Here is a 22,237-nt window from a genome sequence, read left to right as displayed (position 1 = left end):
GTGGCTGGTGTGCAACGGTCACCCCACGTTAAAAAAATCCACCCACAGGCATCTTCCACCCTTCAGGATGTAGTTCGGGATCTAGATTGTCAGGTCCCTCATCGAAACACCTGTGAACTCATCACTTTTTGGAGTGGAAACAAATCATCCTCGATACGAGGGACTGCCTAATACTATACTATCCTTAAGTAAGGTGACCAAAACTGCACGCAGTACTCCAGGTGCGGCCTCACAATTACCCTATACAGTTGCAGCAGGACCTCCCTGCTTTTGTACTCCATCCCTCTCGCAATGAAGGCGAACATTCCATTCACTTTCCTGATTACCTGCTGCACCTGCAAACTAACTTTTGGGGATTCATGCACAAGAACCCCCAGGTCCCTTTGCACCGCAGCATGTTGTAATTTCTCCCTATTCAAATAATATTCCCTTTTACTGTTTTTTTTCCCAAGGTGGATGACCTCACACTTTCCGACATTGTATTCCATCTGCCAAACCTTAGCCCATTCGCTTAACCTATCCAAATTTCTTTGCAGCCTCTCTGTGTCCTCTACACAACTCGCTTTCCCACTAATCTTTGTGTCATCTGCAAATTCTTTTACACGACACTCTGTCCCCTCTTCCAGGTCATCTATGTATATTGCATACAGTTGTGGTCCTAGCACGGATCCCTGTGGCACACCACAAACCATCGATTTCCAACCTGAAAAGCACCAATTTATCCCGACTCTCTGCTTTCTGTTCGCCAGCCAAATCTCGATCCATGCTAATACATATCCTCTGACTCCGCGTTCCTCTATCTTCGGACGTAACCTTTTGTGTGGTACCTTATCGAAAGCCTTTTGGAAATATAAATACACCACATCCATCGGTACACCTCTATCCACCATGCTCGTTATATCCTCAAAGAATTCCAGTAAATTAGTTGAACATGATTTCCCCTTCATGAATCTATGCTGTGTCTGCTTGATTGCACTAAGCCTATCTCGATGTCCCGCTATTTCTTCCTTAATGATAGTTTCAAACATTTTCCCCACGACAGATGTTAAACTACCCGGCCTATTGTTACCTGCCTTTCGTCTGCCCCCTTTTTTAAACAGAGGCGTAACATTAGCTGCTTTCCAATTCGCTGGTACCTCCCCAGAGTCCAGAGAATTTTGGAAGATTATAACGAATGCATCTGCTATAACTTCCGCCATCTCTTTTAATACCCTGGGATGCATTTCATCAGGACCAGGGAACTTGTCTACCTTGAGTCCCATTAGCCTGTCCAGCACTACCCGCCCAGTGATAGTGATTGTCTCAAGGTCCTCCCTTCCCACATTCCTGTGACCAGCAATTTCTGGCATGGTTTTTGTGTCTTCCACTGTGAAGACCGAAGCAAAATAATTGTTTAAGATGTCAGCCATTTCCACATTTCCCATTATTAAATCCCCCTTCTCATCTTCTGAAGGACCAACATTTACTTTAGTCATTCTATTCCATTTTATATGTCGGTAAAAGCTTTTACTATCTGTTTTTATGTTTTGCGCAAGTTATATTTCGTAATCTATCTTTCCTTTCTTTATTGCTTTCTTAGTCATTGTTTGCTGTCGTTTAACATTTTCCCAATCTTCTAGTTTCCCACTAACCTTGGCCACCTTATACGCATTGGTTTTTAATTTGATACTCTCCTTTATTTCCTTGGTTATCAACGGCAGGTTATCCCTTCTCTTACTGCCCTTCTTTTTCACTGGAATATATTTTTGTTGTGCACCATGAAAGAGCTCCTTCAAAGTCCTCTGCTGTACCTCAATTGTGCCACCGGTTAGTCTGTGTTCCCAGTCTACTTTAGCCAACTCTGCCCTCATCCCACTGTAGTCCCCTTTGTTTTCGCATTGTATGCTCGTTTGAGACATTATTTCCTCACCAACAATCTATATTACAAATTCAACCAAACTGTGATCACTCATTCCGTGAGGATCTTTTTCTAGGAGATCGTTTATTATTTCTGTCTCATTGCACAGGACCAGATGTAAGATAGCTTGCTCCCTTGTAGGTTCTGTAACATATTGTTCTCAGAAACAATCCTGTATGCATTCTATGAATTCCACCTCCAGGCTACCCCGTGCGATTTGAATTGACCAATCAATATGTAGGTTAAAATCCCCCATGATTACTGCCGTTGCTTTTTCACATGCCTCCATTATTCCCTTGATTATTGCCCGCCCCACCGTCAAGTTATTATTTCGGCGCCGATAAACTACGCCCACCAGTGACTTTTTCCCCTCACTGTCTCTAATCTCCACCCACAATGATTCAACATTTTGTTCATTAGAGCCAATATCATCTCTCACAACTGCCCTGATATCATCCTTTATTAAGAGAGCTACCCCACCTTCTTTCCCTTCTTGTCTATCTTTCCGAATTGTCACATACCCCTGTATGTTTAATTCCCAGTCTTCGCCACCCTGCAACCACGTTTCTGTAATGGCCACCAAATCATACCTATTTGTCATGATTTGTGCCGTCAACGCATTTACTTTATTTTGAATGCTGCGTGCATTTAGGTAAAGTATTTAATACTAGTTTTTAATCCATGATTTTTAGATTTGACCCCTCCTGCAGCCCCGTTATATTCATACATATTGTCCCTTCCCATCACCTTGTGGTTTACAATTACCCCAGTGCTACTCTGCTCTGTTGCTTCCTGCCTTTTGCAGTCTTTCTTGGGGTCCTGTTTATCTGCGCTCTCACCGACTCTAGCTCAGAGCCCTCTCCTGCGTTTCGAATACTCCTCGCATTGAGGCACCGAGCTTTCAGGCTTGCCTTTTTATTACACTGTGACCCTTTAGAATTTTGATGTACAGTGGCCCTTTTTGGTTTTTGCCTTGGATTTCTCTGCCCTCCACTTTTACTCATCTCCTTTCTGTCTTTTGTATCTGTCTCCATTTTGTTTCCCTCAGTCTCCCTGCATTGGTTCCCACCCCCCTGCCATATTAGTTTAACTCCTGCCCAACAGCACTAGCAAACACTCCCCCCTAGGACTTTGGTTCCGGAACTGCCCAGGTGCAGACCGAGTGGTTTGTACTGGTCCCACCTCCCCCAGAACCGGTTCCAATGCCCAAGGAATTTGAATCACTCCCTGCTGCACCACTGCTCAAGTCACGTATTCATCTGAGCTATCCTGCGATTCCTCCTCTGACTAGCACGTGGCATTGGTAGCAATCCCGAGATTACTACTTTTGAGGTCCTACTTTTTAATTTAGCTTCTAGCTCTTTAAATTCATCTCGTAGGACCTCATCCCTTTTTTTTACCTAAATCTTTGGTACTAATGTGCACCACTACAACTGGCCGTTCACCCTCCTTTTTCAGAATGTCCCGCACCCGCTCCAAGACATCCTTGACCCTTGCACCAGGGAGGCAACATACCATCCTGGAGTCTCGGTTGCGGACGCAGAAACGCCTATCTATTCCCCTTACAATCGAATCCCCTATCACTATCGCTGTCCCACTCTTTTTCCTGCCCTTCTGTGCAGCAGAGCCAGCCATGGTGCCATGAACTTGGCTGCTGCTACCCTCCCCTGATGAGTCATCCCCCTCAACAGTACTCGATGTGAGGCCAACGTGATATCCGCTACACTGCAGCCCATCAAAGGGTGAGTAACCACTGAATATAAAGGATGAGCTCACAAATATCAGGGGCAGTGCAGTCTGGTCAATGTAAACCCTCCTTTCTTATTCAGCAGTGGCATGAATGGGAGTCAGACGCCAAAAAGTTTAATTAAAGACACAAATACAAGCAACACTTGCAAATCTTTTCAGTGTAAACTTTATTTGAAATGCTGCTGCGTTAAATCTGAAAATACACACGGTGGGATTTTATCTTCACTACTGATTATATTTTGTGTGCACGGTAGGAATAACCGGTGCTGTTAAATTTGATAAATTTGCCCCAGATTCGTGGGGTCATCGGCAATAAAGATTTTGAACCAGAAAGCTACAATACAGTGAGTAAAATGGGATATGGTTTCGAGTTAAGATGCAAAGCACAAGACAAATGATTGAAGTATGGACTGTTCCTGAGTTAGCATTTGTTTGATTGTGCAAAAGAAGGTGAGGGGTTAATTTATGATTGTTTCCCGTGAAAGCAAAAGAAAAGTTTAAGAAGAAACTATACGGTGCCTGTCAGGTGAGCTCTGCTTGTGATACCTGGTGGGAATGGGCGGAGATTTTAAAGCCCCTTGTATTACAGAACCTTCATATAGACAAACATCTCCAGTTCACTGTGTAGCTCTGATGGAGCAACTGTAATGTGTCTGACTTCAGATCAGAAGATTATGTGTTCAAATCACCTCGTGGTCACTTTGATTGAGTTGATAGCCCTCCAGCAACAGGTGATGTGTGTGTTCTTCCTAATAGCCCATAGAGCACAGAGTCCTGTGTTACGAAGCTGCTCGATGTGAACCTCGACAAAACCACTGCTTCTGTGTCCAAACTGAGTTCCCTGATGGTCCAGTGGTTAGGATTTAGTGCTCTCACCGCCGCGGTTTGTGGTCAGGGAAATTGTACTTTTAGTTCAAAACCTTATAAAAAAATAGTTCATCTATTTTACACATCTTTATGCATCTCCTATGCAAAAAAAAAAGAAGCATTGATTTAAACATCATTAATTAATTCATAAAATTCTATTGTCATACGATATATTTTTCTCTGAGCAGATGAGGAACTTTTGTGCCGTCGCCATTGGGTCTAATTCTGGTAATCTGGTGCTGAAAGTGGAGATGTTTCCGCAGTGTACCACAAATCATAGACACCATCAGAGGAAGTCTCTCGGGATCGAGGAGGACTTGCTTCCATCATAAAGTGAGTCCTTTGATGGCTGAACATTCCGATAGGAGAGCCACAGACCCTGTTACAGGTGGGACAGACATACGTCGAGGGAAGGGGTCGGTGGGACTCGTTTGCCGCGTGCTCCTTCCGCTGCCTGCGTTTGGTCTCTTCATGCTCCTTGCGTGGAGACTCAAAGAGCTCAACGCCCTACCGGATGGACTTTCTCCACCTCGCGCGGTCTGCGGCCAGGGTCTCCCAGGTGTCAGTGGTGATGTCGCACTTTACCAGGGAGACTTTGAGGGTGTCCTTGTAACGTTTCCGCTGTACTCCTTTGGCTCGTTTACCCTGAAGGAGCTAATCATAAACACGTAAGGATTCGGGGCCGATTTGGCTATTCGTCCCCTCGAGCCTGGTTCACCATTCAAGAAGACCCTGGCAGTTCTTCAACAGCAAGATTCAACATCTGGGGCGGAGCCAACAGGCGCCTGGCTGCAATGAGTGATAAAAACCCGCGTTGGACAGAAGCCTGGCTAGCTCAGTCGGTAGAGCATGAGACTCTTAATCTCAGGGTCGTGGGTTCGAGCCCCACGTTGGGCGATTGTATTTCTTTTCATTTCATGTTGCTTTCATGGAAAACCTCTGACCGAAACGGCACAAAACAAAAATGTTCCTTTCAAAGTCATTGAACTCCGAAATTTCAGCGCGCCACGAATCTCCTGAATCAGATGCCTCTAGTTTTGCCGACTCAATCCATGTCCCCTTGCAATGTTGTGCTCCCACCCACACTATGAAATGTGCCACTAACTTATCGAATCATGGAATGGTTACAGCACGGAAGGCCATTCGGCCAATCGAGCCCGTGCCGACTCTCAGCGAGTCCCACTCCTCCGCTCTTTCTCTGTAGCTCTGCAATTGTTTTTCCCTCAGACCCTTATCCAACTCCCGTCTGAAAGATAAGATTGAGTCTGCCTCCACCGCCCTTTCAAGCCGTGCATTCCAGATCCTAACCACTCGCTGCTAAATGGCCATCTCCTGTTCCGATGTGTAAAGTCTGTGAAACCCGAGATCAATTCCTGCCAAACTCACAGCCTTCCGAAATATAGCACCATCATTCTATTCTCGTAAAACCAGCTCCTGAAGTATCGGCCAGCTCTGTAGGTTAAAGCTCTGGTTTTATACCTTAGTTTACTTTAACTGCAGTGTAGTGGTTATCACGTTTGCCTTGCACGCGAAAGGTCTCTGGTTCGAGCACGGGTGGAAACATCATTTTGGAGACTATTTTTGCTGTGAAATAAATTGAACAAAAGTCGCCCCAGGTTCCTTGTCGCATGAGCACTGAACATTTTTAACCAGTCTCCAACATACAGAGTGAGTAAAGTCAGATAGGGGATAAAACTTCATCAATGATTCAAAATCCTTAAATAATTAAAGTTGAGATATTGAAGTTTCCACTGTCCCTCAGCAGCAATTCTACAAAAAAACGCTGTCGGTTAATGAGTGGGGAATAAAACAAATAATCTTCATCCATCCCCATCCACCGACACACAGTTTAATTAGTTGCATGTCATTATTTTAAAGATTTTGAATGAAAGAGTTACTTTCTGAATCTGGGCTCCCTCTGTGAGCACCGCACCACGAAACGAGCACGAAACACATTTAAGAGTTTACCACAATTGCTGACATTTCTTAGCTTTTTTCTTGTGTTTTTTCAGCTCTTCCTCCTTTTCAGCTCCTGACAGCAGATTTTGCTGTGATTAAACCTGATCACAATGCAATGTCTGTCTCACTGTTTCCCGGGTGTCAGGCAGCGATACGCCTGCTGCCCTCATTTATTTCATGTGACAGGACACAAAAGTTCTAAATCAACATACAGGTAGCCACACACAGCACTGAATCGGCAAGATGGCCGTTCTGTGTTCAGATTATTGTCTCCTCTGGAGATGTGGGTGCATGTCCCACTTCTGATATTATTTTTGAACCAAAAACTTATGTGCGATAAAATGAAACAAGAGCAGTCTGAGGTGCATTGTCACATGATGCAAGCGACCTCGGATCCGGACCAAAGCTCCCCACACACCGAGCACAGGCTCAGGAAAACTCCGGGGGAGAGAATATCGTGGTCACTGGGCCTTCCAGTCACACTGAACAAGTGCCCGGTCTGTAACTTTCCAGAGCAATAACTTGTATCTGAAACTTCCACCAGTCAGGATGGCCAAGCGGCCTCAGGTGCTGTGTTCAGTTCACAGTCTCCTCTGGAAATTTGGGTTCAAATCCCACTCCTGACATTCAGTGTTTTTAATTGCAAACTCATTTGTTTGACACCACTCTGAAGTGCTTTGGGACATCCATCGACCCCACTTCAATTACAAACAGTGATATCAAAGTTACTTCTCAAACTGGGAACCGACCCTGGTTGGCTGTCGCGATAGGAATGGTTTTGTGAAGCATTGAAATTTGCCCTCTAAATATCTCGCACTGCTCATTTAAAAACACGGTTATAATTTGTTTCAGTGCAAAAGAAGGCAGGCTCGAAGGGCCAAATGGCCGATTCCTGCTCCTGTTTCTTGTTTTCTTTTGCAGAGCACAGAATAAATGATTAAATGATCAACTCTCCCTCAGTTCGCATTTCTTTCATTGTGCAAAAGAAGATTTTGGGTTCATTTATGATGTTTTCCTGGGAAAGCACCATAAAAGTTTAAGGAAACTAATTCACCCAACATGGGGCTCTAACCCACGACCCGGAGATTAAGAGTCTTATACTCTCCCGACTGAGCTAGCCGGGCCTGCATAAATTGCATCTTCCTGTCGCTGATTGCTGCCAGGCGCCTGTTGGCATCGCGCTGTGGGTTTATCTCGAGCTTCAAACCACGAAACCGGTTCTCCTGAATTTCAAGGCTTGTACGGAGATCAATCATCAAAAGCCGTGTCATTAACCACAGCTGGGCCGTCAATTTTCTGATCGCACAATGATTTCAGTCCTTTTCAATATCTCTTGTCTATTTGCCGGTGTTTCCCGATTCTTTCGGTCTCTCTGGCTCTTTAATCTGTGTGTGGTCACCTGCAGGTTCATTCTCGATGAATGCCTGTGTTTGTGTCTTCAACACCAATAGAAAATGTTTCTGATATATTTCTTACGTTCTCTCCAATGCCTTGATATCCTTCCTAAATTGTGGTGCTCAGAACTGTAAACAGTTCTCCAACTGAGGCCTAAACCGGGATTGAAAATGTATGGTATAACTTCCTCGCTGGTGTCCTCTATTTCACTACATTTCAAGCCAAGGGCCCTGTATTCTTTTTAAACAACTTAGCAACTTATCTCCCCAGCTTCAAAGATTTCTGTGTGTAAATCACTCAATCCTTCTGCTTCCCTTTTAACACAATACCATTTCGTTTATGTTTTCTCATATCACCTCCCTTTGTTTCCCAGACCTTGCACACAGGTACAGGATGCGGCCCATTCAGCCCCTTGAGCCTGTTACACAGGAACAGGAGGAGGCCCATTCAGCCCCTCGAGCCTGTTACACAGGAAGAGGAGTAGGCCCATTCAGCCTCTCGAGCCTGTTACACAGGAACAGGAGTGGGCCCACTCAGCCCCACGAGCCTGTTGCACAGGAAGAGGAATAGGCCCATTCAGCCCCTTGAGCCTGTTACACAGGAACAGGAGTACGCCCATTCAGTCCCTCGAGCCTGTTGCACAGGTACAGGAGGAGGCCCATTCAACCCCTTGATCCTGTTACACAGGAACAGAAGTAGGCCCATTCAGCCCCTCGAGCCTGTTGCACAGGAACAGGAGGAGGCCCATTCAGCCTCTCGAGCCTTACACAGGAACAGGAGGAGGCCCATTCAGCCCCTCGAGCCTGTTGCACAGGAACAGGAGGAGGCCATTCAGCCCCTCAAGCCTTTTACACAGGAACAGGAGGAGTCCCATTCAGCCCCTCGAGCCTGATAAACAGGAACAGCAGGAGGCCCATTCAGCCCCTCGAGCCTGTTGCACAGGAACAGGAGGAGGCCATTCAGCCCCTCAAGCCTGTTACACAGGAACAGGAGGAGGTCCATTCAGCCCCTTGAGCCGGTTCCGCCATTCAATGAGATCATGGCTGGTCTGTGAGCAAACTCCATATACCCGCCTTTGGCCCATATTCCTTAATACGTTTGGTCAAAATGAGATGTAAAATGAACAACTGACCCAGCACCAACTGACCTTTGCAGAAGGGAGTTCCTAACCTCTCCCACCCTGTGTGTGTTCGAATGTTTCCGAATTTCACTCCTGAAACATCTGGCTCTAATATTTAGACTATGGCCACTAGTCTGGGACTCCCCAACCAGCGGGAATCATTTCTCTCTATCTACTCTAGCTGTTCCCTTATTATCTTGAAAATTTTGATCAAATCACTGCTCGACCCTCTAATTTCCAGTGGGTGTAATCTCATATCTTAATTTAAACCTTGGAATCCAGGTATCATTCTGGAAATCCGACACAGTGCTCCCTCCAAAGCCAATATAGCCTTCCTAAGGCAAGGTCAGTGAAAACTGAATCAAGGGACGGGTCTTACTAGATTTAATCTGATGGTTTCCAGCAGGCATTTGGTAAGGACCCACACATCATCATCATCATCATAATAGGCGGGTCCTCGACCGAGGAAGGCTTAATTCCACATGGGTTCACAGGTGATTCAATGAAGGACCCGATGTTCCAGTTCTGAACTCCAATCAAAGGGTGGAAGATGCCTGTGGGTGGATTGTTTTAACGTTGTGTGACCATTGCACACCAGCCACCACACGGGATTGACAGAGCGAGGCCTTGGTCCAGTGCTGCACGTCATCAAAACCCAGGTCGCCGTTTGGTGCGTGGGCAGGAACATCGGCGGACCCAGGTACAGCAGAGGAGCGGGAAGGTCAGTGTGGAGGAACAGTGAGAGATCGTGGTGGAGGAGCGGTGAGAGATCGTGGTGGAGGAACGGTGAGAGGTCCTGGTCGAGGAACGGCGAGAGATCGTGTTGGAGGAACGGTGAGAGATCGTGGGGGAGGAGTGACGAGAGATCGTGGTGGAGGAGCGGTGATAGGTCGTGGTGGAGGAAAGTTGAGAGATGGTGGTGGTGGAACGGTGAGAGGTCGTGGTGGAGGAGAGAAGAGAGATCGTGGTGGAGAAACGGTGAGAGATCGTGGTGGAGGAACGGTGAGAGGTCGTGGTGGAGGAATGGTGAGAGATCATGGCGGAGGAATGGTGAGAGATCGTGGTGGAGGAGCGGTGATAGGTCGTGATGGAGGAACTGTGAAAGATCGTGGTGGAGGAACTGTGAGAGATCGTGGCGGAGGAACGGTGAGAAATCGTGGTGCAGGAACGGTGAGAGATCGTGCTGGGGGAACGGTGAGAGATCGTGGTGGAGGAACGGTGTGAGATCGTGATGGAGGAACGGTGAGAGATCGTGGCGGAGGTGCGGCGAAGGTTAAACACAAGGGATGATGGCAGAAATCAAAGTTGAGGCAACGTATGTGTTGTATATCTGTAAAGCATGCACTCCCATGTTCCGCCACCAGGGAGCTCATCACCTGAAGTCCCAAGGGATCCCAGCACCATTTGGGAGCACTGTATATAAGCCGGCCCCTACGGCCAGTTCCTCAGTCTGGCGTGTCTTATGAAAGACTGAGGCAATGTTACTTTAACCTCCCATGTGCAGCATCATCTGTGTTAGGAACACAATAACTGGCGACGAGTATATGAATCCAGCACAAACTTGCAGCAAACTGTGGGCATCCTGGAGAAATTCTCGGAAGGTGAGGACTGGGAAGCCTATGTCGAATGGCTAAACCAGTACTTTGTAGCCAACGAGCTGGACGGAGAAGGAAGTGCTGCAAAAAGGAGAGTTGTCCTCCTCACTGTCTGTGGGGCTCAGACATACAGTCTCATGAAGAATCTTCTGGCTCCGGTGAAACCCACAGACAAATCGTATGAGGAGCTGTGTACACTGGTTCGGGAGCATCTTAACCCGAGGGAGAGCGTGCTATGGCGAGGTATCTGTTCTACACGTGGCAGCAATCTGAAGGTCAGGAAGTGGCGAGTTACATCGCGGAGCGAAGGCGACTTGCAGGATAATGTGAAGTTTTATTGCTACCTGGAGCAAATGCTCAGAGACTGTTTTGTACTGGGCATCGGCCACGAGACCATCCTACGAAAAACTTTAGCTGTACAGACACCGACCCTCAGTAAGGCCATTGTGATAACACAGGTATTTATGTCCACCAGTGATAACACCAAACAAATCTCTCAGCACACAAGTTCTAGCAATGTTCATAAATTAACTGGAACTGCGTTTGTGAGCAGAAATGTACAGGGCAGAACCCACGAGTCTGCAACTGCCAGCAGGCCTCAGGTGACCCAGATGAGTCAGTGCCCCCAACAAAGGATGAGTGCAAGGCAATTCACAACTTGTTGGCGTTGTGCAGGCTTCCATTCAGCCTATTCATGCCGCTTCAAAGGGTATGTTTGCAAGAGCTGTGGAACAATGGGGCATCTCCAACGAGCTTGCGAATATGCTGCAAGCTCTGGAAAAGCTGCGAACCACCATGTGGCAGAGGAATATCGGTCCATGGTGGATCAAAGCAATTTCGAGCCTCAGAGAGAGGAGGCAGATGTTGAAGTACACGGGGTGCACACATTTTCGACGAAATGTCCACCTATAATGCTAAATGTAAAATTGAATGGCTTACCCCCAACCATGGAACTGGACTCTGGCGCTATCCAATCCATCCGGAGTAAAAAGATGTTTGAGAGACTGTGGTGCAACAAGGCATTCAGAGCAGCCCGAAGCCCCATCCACATGAAACTGAGAATGTACACCAAAGAGCTTATCACTGTCCTGGGCAGCGCCATGGTCAAGGTCACCTACGAGGGCACGGTGCACGAACTGCCACTCTGGATTGTCCCGGGCGATGTCCCCCACTGCTTGGAAGGAGCTGGCGGGGAAAATCCGCTGGAACTGGGATACCATCCGAACGCTATCACATATCGATGAGGCCTTATGTACCCAAGTTCTGAACAAATTTCCTTCCCTTTCTGAGCCAGGCATTGGAAACTTTTCCGGGGCGAACGTGCGGATCCACTTGGTCCCAGAGGCACGATCCATTCACCACAACGCGCGAGCGGTACCTCACATGATGAGGAGAGAGGGGAAATCGAGATGGACAGGCTGCAACACGAGGGCATCATCTCCCCAGTGGAATTCAGCGAGTGGGACAGCCCGATTGTTTCAGTGCTCAATAGTGATGGCACCGTCAGGGTTTGCGGCGATTATAAAGTAACCATTAATCGTTTCTCGCTACAGGACCAATACCCGCCACCTAAGACAGACGACCTATTTGGCGCGCTGGCAGAAGGCAAGGCTTTCACCAAGCTTGAGCTGACTTCGGCCTACATGACGCAGGAGCTGGAGGAGTCTTTGAAGGGCCTCACCTGCATCAACATGCAAAAGGGACCGTTCAGCGACAACAGATGCCCGTTTGGAATTCGGTCGGCTGCAGCTATCTTCCAGAGAAACATGGAGAGCCAACTCAAGTCGGTACCACACACGGTGGTCTTTCAGGACGACATATTGGTTTTGGGTCTGGACACAGCCGAACAAATACAAAACCTGGAGGAGGTCCTCCATCGACTGGATCGCGTAGGGCTGCGGCTGAAGAGGTCGAAATGCGTCTTCATGGCAACAGAAGTGGAGATTTTGGGGAGAAAGATAACGGCGGACGGCATTCGGCCCACAGACGCCAATAAAGATGTTATCATGAACGCGCACAGGCAACAGAACATCACGGAGCTGCGCTCGTTCTTTGGACTCCTCAACTATTTTGGTAACTTTCTATCGGGGTTAAGCAACTTTTAGAGCCTCTACATGTGTTATTGCACAAAGGTGAGAATTGAGTATGGGGAAAAAAAAACAAGTGTTTGCTTTTGACAAAGCCAGCATCCTTTTATGCTCCATCATGCTGCTTGTATTGTATAACCCGTGTAAAAGACTTGTGCTAACATGTGACGTGTCGTCGTACGGAGTCGGGTGTGTATTACAACAAGCTAACATTGCGGGGAAGTTGCAACCTTTCGCCAATGCTTCCAGGAGCTTGTCTAAGGCCGAGAGGGCCGACAGCATGATTGAGAAAGAGGCATTAGCGTGTGTGTTCAGGGTCAAGAAAATGCATCAGTTTCTGTTTGGCCTCAAATTTGAGCTGGAAACCGATCACATGCCCCTCACATCCCTGATCGCTGAAAACAAGGGGATAAATACTAATGCCTCAGCCCGCATACAAAGGTGGGCACTCACGTTCTCAGCGTATAACTAGAAAATCCACCACAGGCCAGGCACTGAGAATGTTGCGGATGCTCTGTCGGCTACCATTGCCCACCACAGGGTTAGACATGGCGCAGCCTGCAAACTTATTGATGGGGGCGCAGCCCGCTGACTTGTTGATGGTCATGGAAGCGTTTGAAAATGATAAATCACCTTTTGCGGCCCGCCAGATTAGGACTTGGACCAGCCAAGATCCTCTGCTGTCTCTAGTAAAAAAAACTGTGTATTGCATGGGAGCTGGGCCAGCATCCCCGTTGAAATACAAGAGCCAATCAAGCCGTTCCAGCGGCGAAAGGACGAGCTGTCCAGTCAGGCAGACTGCCTGTTGTGGGGTAACCGCGTAGTGCTGCCAAAAAAAGGCAGGGAGACGTTCATCTCGGATCTCCACAGCACACACCCGGGTATAGTAATGATGAAAGCGATAGCGAGATACCACATGTGCTGGCCCGGTATCGACTCTGACTTCGAGTCCTGTGTACGGCAATGCAGTGTTTGTGCTCAGTTGAGCAACGCCTCCACAGAGGCACCACCAAGTTTGTGGTCCTGGCCTCCAGAACAGGGTCGAGGATCCATGTCAACTATGCAGGCCCATTTCTTGGTAAAATGTTCCTGGTGGTGGTGGATGATTTTTCAAAATGGATTGAATGTGAAATAATGTCGGGAAGCACCGCCACCGCCACCATTGAAAGCCTGAGGGCCATGTTTGCCACGCACGGCATGCGTGACATTCTGGTCAGTGCCAACGGGCCATATTTCACCAGTGCCAAATTTAAAGAATTCATGACCCGCATTGGGATCAAACATAGCACCTCGACCCCGTTTAAACCAGCCTCCAATGGGCAGGCAGAGCGGGCAGCACAAACAATCAAACAGAGCCTCAAACGAGTCACAGAAGGCTCACTCCTAACCCGCCTGTCCCGAGTACTGCTCAGCTATAGCACGAGACCCCACTCGCTCACAGGGGTGCCCCCGGCTGAGCTACGCATGAAAATGACACTTAAAAGCAGACTCTCGCTGGTCCACCCCAACTTGCATGATCAGATATAGTGCAGGCGTCAGCAACAAAATGTAAATGATGGTCGCGCCACTGTGTCACGGGAACTTGATCTGAATGACCCTGTGTATGTGCTAAACTATGGCCATGGTCCCCAGTGGACCTCGGGCACGGTGATCGCTGAAGAAGGGAGAAGGGTGTTTGTCGTCAAACTCGACAATGGATAAATTTGCAGAAAGCACCTGGACCAAACGTGGCTGTGGTTCACAGGCTGCCCTGAACAACCACAGCAGACACCACCTTTTTCGAACCCGCAACACACACCCAAAGGATAAACGACACCACCACGGACCAGGAAATCGAACCCATCACACCCAACAGCCCAGCAAGTCCAGACACACCCAGCAGCCCTGCAGGGCTAACAACACACCAGCCCAGCGAGGGCACAGCCAACACACCAGAACAGACATTTGTACCGAGGTCGTCCACCAGGGAAAGAAAAGCTCCAGACCGCCTCAACATGTAAAAACTTTTTACTTTGACTTTGGCGAGGGAGTTATGTTGTGTCTCTGTAAAGCATGCACTCCCATGTTCCACCACCAGGGAGCGCATCACCTGAAGTTCCAAGGGATCCCAAGAGACTGTTGGATGCTCTAGTTACAAGTTATTACTCTGGAAAGTTTCAGACCGGGCACTTGTTCAGTGTTGCTGGAAGGCCCAGTGACCGGGATATCCTCTTCCCGGGGTTTTCCTGAGCCTGTGCTCGGTGTACGGGGAGCTTTGGTCCGGGTCCGAGATAGCTTGCATAATGTGACAATGTACCCCGGACTGCTCTTATTCCATTATATCGTCCACAAGTTTTCATTTCAAAAATGTTTCCGCCAACAAGCGCTCAATCCCTCTCTCTGCAAAACGTTCCTTTCACAAACATTTCTCTGACCGGAACTGCACAAAACAACAATGTTCCTTTCAAAGTCATTAAACTCCCCAATTTACACGTCCGCAATTTTAAGGACAAGGACTGAAAGCGCATTGCTATCAGAAAATTGGCGGACCCCCTGTGGTTAATGACAGAGCTTTTGATGGTTGATCTCCGTACACACCTTGGAATTCAGGAGAACCTGTTTCGTGGTTTGAAGTTCGAGATAAACCCACGGGGCGGAGCCAACAGGCGCCTGGCAGCAATCAGCAACAGGAAGATGCAACTTCAGCAGGCCCGGCGATCAACGGCATTACCATCGCCGAATCCCCCGCCATCAACAGCCTGGGATCACCATTGAACACTAACTGAAGGGGATTGACTGGAGAGATGTTAAGAAGCCCGGCTAGCACAGTCGGGAGAACATGAGGTTCTTACGCTCAGGGTCATGGGTTCGAGACCCACGTCGGTTGAATTATTTTCCTTAAACTTTTATGTTGCTTTCACGAGAATTAATCTACTTTTGCACAATGAAAGACATGCTAACAGTTTTGGTCTCCATATTTAAGGAGGGATATACTTACATTGTAGGCAGTTCAGACAAGGTTCACGAGGATGCAGGAAGAATGTTCCCGATGGCAAGTTGGCAAAAATAATTCAAGTCTGTGAGATACTCAATCATTATTTCAATCATCAATCCACTCGCAACATTTGAGATACAACAATGATCCATAGCTTTGCCAAGCCCAGCTAGCTCAATTGGTCAAACATAAAGCTCTTAATCTCAGGATTGGGGGTTTGAGCCCCACGTTGGGTAAATAGATTTTGTTGCAAGCCAGTAATGACATGGTCTCTTTCACGAATCCACCCCAACTTACAGTAACACAGTCCCGCCTAAAGAATGAGGAATTTTGGGTGACTGCATGTTGATCAGCAGAGAGCTTCCTCCTTTCCGATTCCACGATGGCTCAGCCTCCCATGATCACCTCTCGACAGTATAGGCTGCCTGTCCAGATCGATTATACAGAGGCTTGGAATACAAGAGCAGGGAGGTTATTCTTGAACTGTTCGGCCACAGCTAGAGTACTGCATGCAGTCCTGTTCACCACATTACAGCAAGGACGTGATTGCACTGGAGAGGATACAGAGGAAGTTTATGAGGATGTTGCCGGACTGGAGAATTTTAGCTCTGAGCAGAGATTGGATCGGCTGGGTTTGTTTTCCTTGGAACAGAGGATGCTGAGGGGAGACCTGATTGAGGTGTATAACATTATGAAGGGCCTGGATAGAGTGGACAGAAAGGACCTGTTTCCCTTAGAAAAGGGGCAACAACCAGGGGGCACAGATTTAAAGTAATTGGTCGACGGTTTGGAGGGGATTCGAGGGGAAATCACTGGAACTCACTGCCTGAAAGGGTGATAGAGGCAGAAACACTCAGCACATTTAAAAAGTACTTGGATGTGCACCTGAAGTGCCGTACTCTACAGGGCTACGGACCGAGAGCTGGAAAGTGGGTCTGGGCTGGGGAGCTGTTTGTCGGCTGGCACGGACACGATGGGCCGAATGGCCTCCGTCCGTGCTGTAAATTTCATGATTCCATGATGAGCAATTAACATTTTAAACCAGTCTCCTAAAACACAGAGTGAGTAAAGTCAGATGGGGGATAAAATTTCCTCAAGGGACACACAGGGTAAGATAAAGGAAAAAGGGAAGCTTAGGACAGATAGCGAGAACTCGACACTGCAGAAACTCGAGAGGAGTATAAAAAGAGCAGACGTGCAGGATCAGAACAGCCACGATATTATTGGATGGTGGAGCAGGCTCGAGGGGCCGAATGGCCGACTCCTGCTACTTGCGTACTTATGTTAATTGTTGAATCATTGCCCATTGCACGCACTTTACTAGAGGTGTCTAATTAAGAATGTTCATTGTAACATGTAATGAACATGTAACAGTGTAATATCTCCAAGTTTGCAGATGACAATAAACTGTGTGGAGGTGTGAGCTGTGAGGGGGACGCTCGGAGGCTTCAGGGTGACTTGGACAGGTTAGGCGAGTGGGCAAATGCATGGCAGATGCAGTACACTTTGGATAAATGTGAGGTTATCAACTTTGGGGGCAAAAACACTAGGGCAGAATATTATCTGAATGGCGGCAGATTTGGAAAAGGGGCGGTGCAACGAGACCTGGGTGTCATGGTTCATCAGTCATTGAAAGTTGGCATGCAGGTACAGCAGGCGATGAAGAAGGCCAATGGTATGTTGGCCTTCATAGCGAGGGGATTTGCGTATAGAAGCAGGGAGTTTTTACTGCAGTTGTACAGGGACTTGGTGAGGCACCACCTGGAATATTGTGTTCAGTTTTGGTCTCCTAATCTGAGGAAGGACCTTCTTGCTATTGAGGGAGTGCAACGAAGGTTCATCAGACTGATTCCCGGGATGGCAGGACTGACATATGAGGAGAGACTGGATCAATTGGGCCTGTATTCAATGGAGTTTAGAAGGATGAGAGGGGAACTCATAGAAACATTTAAAATTTGGACGGGACGGGACAGGTTAGATGCAGGAAGAATGTTCCCGATGTTGGGGAAGTCCAGAACCAGGGGACACAGTCTAAGGATAAGGGGCAAGCCGGACTGACATATGAGGAGAGACTGGATCAACTGGGCCTTTATACATTAGAATTTAGAAGGATGAGCGGGGACCTCATAGAAACATTTAAAATTCTGATGGGACTGGTTAGTGCCAACTTTAGCTCAGCCGTTACTTCGTAAAACCAACTTTGTGAAAAGTTTGAATTTTTCTTAATGTCGTCGCTGCCTGGTGTTTTTGTTGTCATTTTCAATCTCCTTCTTTCACACTGAAACAAATGGTAACCCTATTTGTAAATTAGGAATGCGAGATTTTTAGAGAGCATATTTAAATGCTTCACAAAAACATTCTGATCACGACAGCTACCGGGGTTCGATTCACAGTTGGATAAGTAATTTTGCTACGACCGTTTTTAATTAAAGTGAAGTAATTTAATTAAATTACGCAGATGACCCAAAGCACTTCAGAGTGGTGTCAAAACAAATGAGTTGGTAATTCGAAATAAGGAATGTCAGAAGTTGGATTTGAGTTTCTGGGATGGAGTATAAATAACCATCTGTGCAGTTGAACTGGGAAGGGTGAACAATGAAAAAGTTGATTCCGGGTTTGAAATGCGGCTTGTATCTGCTGGTATTAACCGATAGCATTGTTTAGCAGATTGTAAGAAATGCGAACATGATCACTGAGGGACAGTCGAAACTTCAACAACTTAATTTTAATAATTTGTGAAACTTGAATTATTGAGGAAGTTTTATTCACTTTCTGATTTTACATACTCTGTATTTTAGGAGACTGGTTATAAATGTTCGTTGCTCATCATGGAATCAGAGAAGTTTGCAGCACGGAAGGAGGCCATTGTCACATGAACAATGAACATTTAAAACCAGTTTTTGTTTCAGAAATAATGTTTCGGCCCAGGCTTGAACCGGGGAACTTTTGCGTGTGAGGCAAATGTGATAACTGCTACACGAGAAGAAACTGGTGCCTAGTTCTATGCCCAGAGAGAAGTGTGCAGCAATAAGCTGAAATACTCTATCCCTCTCTCTGCAAAAAGTTCCTTTCACAACATTTCTCTGACCAGAACTGCACCAACCAAAAATATTCCTTTCAAGTGTGCAAATTATTTTCGTTTAACTTTTATTTTGCTTTCATGGTATAACATCGTTAATGAATCGATAATCTGCTTTTGCACAATGAAATAAATGCAAACTGACGGAAAGTCAGTCGGTCAATAATTGGTTCTGTGCTCTGCATGTTGGTAATGTAGCCAAGATGATCCAAAGATCGGTGGGAAAGCAAGTTGTGAGAAGGACACAAACAATCTGCAAAGCGATATCGATAGGCTCAGTGGCTGGGCAGTAATTTGTCAGATGGAGTATAATGTATGAAATATGAGGTTGTCCACTGTGGTAGGGATAATAGTCAGGCCACCCTGACTATTCAGTGCTGTGTGTGGCCACCTGCAGGTTGATTTTGAACTTTTGTCTCCTGTCACATGAAATAAATGAGGACAGCAGGCGTATCTCTGCCTGACACCGGGGAAATAGTGAGAGAGACCTTGGAGCAAGGGTCTGGTTATTGCCAAACAGCAAAAAAAAATATTAATTCTGGAAAAAAAATGCCTGACAGAACAGTGACCCCGACCTGATTGGAACACACAACTTTCGGATCTAAAGTAAGACACACGACCGTTCCGCCACGAGGCCTATACATTGAGCTGGAGATGTTCCTCGAAATGAAGGTTCCGCAATGCAAGTGGCTTGGAAATCAGGAGAACCAGTTTCGAGGTTTGAAGTTCGAGATAAACCCATGGTGCGGAGCCAACAAGCCCCTGGCAGCGATCAGCGACAGGAAGACGCAACTTAAGCCGTCCGGGTTAGCTCAGTTGGTCGTGTATGAGACTCTTAATCTCAGGGTTGTGAGTTCAAGCCCCACGTTGGCCGATTTATTTTCCTTAAATTTTTATGTTGCTTTCACAGGAAAACATCATTAATTAACCCATAAATTATTTTGCACAATGAAAGAAATGCGACTGAGGGAGAGTTGATCATTTAATCATTTGTTCTGTGCTCTGTATAAGAACACAAGAATCAGGAGCAGGAGTCGGCCGTTTGGCCCTTCGAGCCTGCCTTCTTTTGCACTCAAACAAATTATAACCGTGTTTTGAAATGAGCAGTGCGAGACATTTCGAGGGCACCTTTCAATGCTTCACAAAAACATTCCTTTCGTTACAGCCACCCTTAATCGATTCCCGGTTTGGGAAGTAACTTTGATATCACTGTTTGCAATTGAAGTGGGGTCATTTTATTAAGTTCAATGGATGTCCCAAAGCACTTGAGAGTGGTGTCCAAACAAATGAGTTTGTAATTAAAAATACTAAATGTCAGGAGTGGGATTTGATCACACGCCTCCAGAAAAGACTGCGACCTGAACGCAGCGCTTTTGACCGCTCGGCCAACCTGACTGTTAGATGTTCCAGTTGCAAGTTATTACACTGGAAAGTTTCAGACCGGGCACTTGTTCAATGTTGCTGGCAGGCCCAATGAACCCCCGGGGTTTTCCTGAGCCTGTGCTCGGTGTACGGGGACTATTGGCACGGGTCCGAGGTAGCTAACATGTGTAGGCTGCTTGCTGGCATCAGGTGGTCTCTTACCAGTGTGCTCAATTCTTCAAACGACTTGCTTGCTGCTTTCTCGGGTGCCAGCAGATCCTTCATTGAAGCGTATGTTTTCGAGCCACAGCAGGTCAAGAGCTGGACACATCTCTTGTCTGCCTTATTGTTGCGAACCAGTCTTTGGTTACAAAGCTTTGCTGGAGCCTTTCTATAAAGTCCTCCCAATTATCTCCAGCATTGTATTTTACATTTGAGACGTTGGTCGCCATTCTGTGGATTCTGTAATCCCGTAACTCTTCGCCACTGTAAAGTCCTGACCCTGTAGTACAGACTCACACGAGGCACATATTGAAGTCAAGGTCACTCAGGACCTGCACCTTTATTACACAGCTCTCGAATGCCACACTTGCCTAAGACCTGTCCTTATATACCTGTCTGGGAACGGTATCCAGTGTCTCCTGCAAATGCACCCCTGGTGGTAAGGTAAGGTTGTGGTTACAGGTCATCTCTGGTTGCAGTTATGTATGGCATGGTAAGGTCCAGTTATGTACAGTAGTGTGAGATACATGACAGTACTGATATTCATGGTGATTACAGCAATTATTAATCGTCTCACAGACCTCAATTATTTTTATGCGATGAATTGATCGAGGATTGAAACCAGGTTAGTGCGCCAGATCTTAACCCCTCGACCACCAGGGAACAGTTACGATACATGCCGATATATTTATATATATTTATATATGAACCTGATTATCAACGGCTACCTACCTAGACCTCATGGTGCAACGTTAGTGGGTCTAACTTTGAGTGAGAGAAATTGTTCCACAGTGACAATCATTTCATCTTTTGTTCCCTTTTAAACACTAGAAACTGAGACAGGGGAATAAATAGAGAAACCAAAGCACAGAGATATTGACAAGAGGAAGAGAGAAGGGGAAATATACTGTCCCCACCCAGAACTAATGAAGAAACCCCTCTGCTGCGCTCGGGGTGACCACTTGCAGCCTGGATACACTGATGTCCCAACAGCTCATTGACTGTCGGAGTGGAACAGTGCGGTGCTTCAGAAGACAGGTCGAAAAAGCAAAGTCACTGATTCCGTCTCATGTGCTCCTTCGATCAAGAACAGCAACAGACGAAAAATGCTTCAATAATGGTTACACCTTATCTACACATTCGTTAAACAGTTGGCTCTTTGGTCTAGGGATATGATTCTTGCTTTGGGGTTGTTACTTAAATTTTGCGAGATGTCCCGGGTTCAAATCCTGGACGAGCCCTCAATTCAGCCAAGAATTTTGAAATTGCATCGAACTTTTGCAAGAAGAACTTGCATTTCTACAACACCTTTCAGGAACTCATGACGCCCCAAAGCGCTTTACAGCCGTTGAGTTATGTTTGAAGTGTTGTCGTGTGGGGAAAGATGTGCCCGAATCACCCCACACGAACTGCAACTCTTTGCGAAGGAGTTCGGTGCAAATAATCAGATGCCTCAGGGACTTGGACTTTCTATGAATGAGTTCTGCTTGTACCTGCGTTCAAGCTTGAAACAGTAACTGGGCTTCCATCTCACGGGAGCAGCGTGTAGCGGTTAGTGAGTCGGTGACCAGATTGAGGTGCGCCGCTTTCAATCTTTGAAATTTCACCAAACAAAGAGACGGTTAATCCAACTGTCCCTGTAAGCAACGGATTGAAGTGGTGCTCCAAACAGAGCTGGAACACGCGCAGTGCAGTAATAGGGTCCGTAACCTTAAATGTCAGAGTTATTAAGCAGACAATAATTAAACATACACTTAACAACAGTACTTACACCCAAACCTTGCGAATGTTAGCCGAAGAACTCAAACACGTTACATTTCCCAGGTCGGTGTACAAATTGATCAAACATTAAACGGATTCTAAACTATCTGTTCCAAATGCCACATTTTATATATTTTCCTTACCCCTGCTACGTGACAATTGAAACTTTT

The 22,237-nt window shown here is 46.7% G+C and overlaps 1 non-coding gene across 1 annotated transcript; it reads left to right on the top strand.

Annotated features, from left to right (window-relative positions):
- Positions 1–5,337: 5,337 nt before the first annotated feature.
- On the top strand, positions 5,338–5,410 carry trnak-cuu (transfer RNA lysine (anticodon CUU)). The gene has a single exon. It is a non-coding gene; the product is annotated as a tRNA-Lys (tRNA).
- Positions 5,411–22,237: the final 16,827 nt, after the last annotated feature.

This window comes from Pristiophorus japonicus, chromosome 33 (genome assembly GCF_044704955.1).
Source record: "Pristiophorus japonicus isolate sPriJap1 chromosome 33, sPriJap1.hap1, whole genome shotgun sequence".
Taxonomy (NCBI): Eukaryota; Metazoa; Chordata; class Chondrichthyes; family Pristiophoridae; genus Pristiophorus; species Pristiophorus japonicus.
The sequence above is the reverse complement of the archived record's forward strand: the minus strand, read 5'-3'. Positions and strand labels throughout refer to the sequence as shown.